The sequence below is a fragment of the Priapulus caudatus genome, unplaced genomic scaffold (assembly GCF_000485595.1).
Source record: "Priapulus caudatus unplaced genomic scaffold, Priapulus_caudatus-5.0.1 Scaffold301, whole genome shotgun sequence".
NCBI classification, from domain to species: Eukaryota; Metazoa; Priapulida; class Priapulimorpha; order Priapulimorphida; family Priapulidae; genus Priapulus; species Priapulus caudatus.
This window is the reverse complement of record NW_014577362.1, coordinates 132018-134370: the sequence shown is the minus strand read 5'-3', so window position 1 is coordinate 134370 and position 2353 is coordinate 132018.

Below are 2353 nucleotides of genomic sequence, written 5' to 3'. Positions count from 1 at the left end.
TTAGCGCGATATCGCACTAGCGCGTGAGTTCTAGTATACTATTTCCGGCGATTCGCCGGTAAACGCAGCGGCGTTGCACGGTGTGTGTTGTGTGTGTGTTGTGTATGCAGTGGTGTGTGTGTGTGTGTGGTGTGTGTGTTTGTGTGTGTGTGTGTATTTGTGCAAGTGTGTGTGTGTGTGTGTGTGTGTGTGTGTGTGTGTGTGTGTGTGTGTGTGTGTGTGTGTGTGTGTGTGTGTGTGTGTGTGTGTGTGTGTGTGTGTATGTGTGTGGTAACCTTGGTTTCCGCGCTTCGGTAAATAGAAGATTATTTCTCGTTACGCATTATTATTTTTACGAGCGTTGACGCGGCCGTGTCATTCACACTCCGGCAGCTGATGCCGCATCCACTGCATGTCATTCATTCCGGAGCAACGTCTTCTTCTACTGCTGCGACATGCACTTACCTACCTCACTCATGCAGTGTACTTTATGGTCGTGTGTGCGTGTGTATTTGAATGTGTTCGTGTGTATTTGAATGTGTTCGTGTGTGGGCGTGTGTGATCGCGCGTGTGTGTGGGGCAGGGATGCGTGTATGTGTGCTTGCGTTTGTGCGTTTGTGTGCGTGTGAGCGCGCGCGCGTGTGTGCATGCATGCGTGTTGTGTTGCGTGTGTGGGGGCGTGCGTGCGTGCGTGCGTGCGTGCGTGCGTGCGTGCGTGCGTGTACAGCTGGGCTTGTGCGTTTGAGAGAGAGAGAGAGAGAGAGAGAGAGAGAGAGAGAGAGAGAAGGGGGAGAAACTAACATTTGGCAGATACAAGCTTCCTCAATCCTACAACTTCCCTATAATCTCTGCAACGTCTTTAATCGCTGCTTTGGTAATCTCGCTCCTTACACTTACATCCTCTCCTTATTACTAGCCCTTCTTGCTTAACCTATTTCACTCCAACAACATCATTCATTACAGATATAACCTTCTCATTAACTTACTTTCTTCACTCATTCAAACGCACTCCCTCTAACGCACATAAGCAGAGACAGTGACGGTGGCTTAACATCACCCCCTTTCCGATATCGGGGATGAAAAGTCCAACAGCTAATAAAACAAATCAGTCTACAACCGCACGACTTTTATTACTCGTGCTATATCAGAAATTTTCCATGAATCTAGTGCGATAATGACGCTATTGTATGTTTTCTGCTAGACTAGACGGTGCCGTGTCGCACCGAGGTTAGTGGCCGCACGCATAGCTCTCCGTAAACCGTCATAAATGCATGTATTCCGAGCAGCGCGCACAATGGAAGCCCTATATATACACTTCATCGTAAAAAAGCAGCCTATATATAAGCTGACTAATGCGTGTTAATTGCGTAGAAAACTTACGGTGGTCGAGCACGCCACTCATTAAGTAAAGATCTACGTCGCGACGTAGCTGCCAATCCATTTTTTTTAAAGAAATCGTACGTAAGAGCGAATCTCTCGCGTTTCGTATCGCGAGTAGAGTGATAATAAAAGGAGCGGAGTGTGCGATTTGTCCGGTAGCCCGCGGTGTATTACCGTACTCCGCCGTTCAGCGTGTGTTCCGTATCGGATGCAGGCGATAATAGCTCAGCATCGCTGTTTGTGAACGTGACACTGTGGCAATGGGAAGCCCGCACTAGGCGCTAAGCTGCCTAGCCTGCACGACTTAACTCGCGCGTTCGTATAACGAGAGCGAAAGAGTAGTGACCAGAAAAGAATAACGAAGTCCCTAGCGTGCGACGTCTAACGCGCCATTACGCGAAAGTAAAAAAGACACATGCAGTTTCATGCCTCACGTCGCCTGCTCTGCGAAAAGCTGCTCTTCGATATAAGCCCAGCAAAACATGAAAATAAAACCAAAAGCAAAAAAACAACAACATGAAAAGCAAGGCATTAACTCCATCCGATAAAGTCGTACGACGTGTACCCGAGAGAAAACCGTGTGCATAACTTGCCCGCTGTATGCATCACATGCACTTGGAGCGTTTCAATCTATATAATAATTTGAGTAGTGTCGTTCTGTTTGTTCCTGCATAACTTATAGGCGCGTGCACGAATCCGGCTGAAATTTTTCGTGCTTTATTCCTACGCATCAGGTTCGATTCCAACACTTTGCTTTTTGTTATTTATTGGGTTTAATGTTAAAAAAAAACATATTTCGAAAATCTATTGGAAAATCGTCCTGGAAAACATGCACGATTCAGTTCACTTCCGCTAGGTGCGCTGGCGTAAACTTACAAACACCATAGATATATACAACACGTGTTGTATATATCTATGCAAATACCCAACGACAGACTGATTCACAGACTATAATGAATACAGTAGTCTATGACGTAAATGTACAGTGGTTACG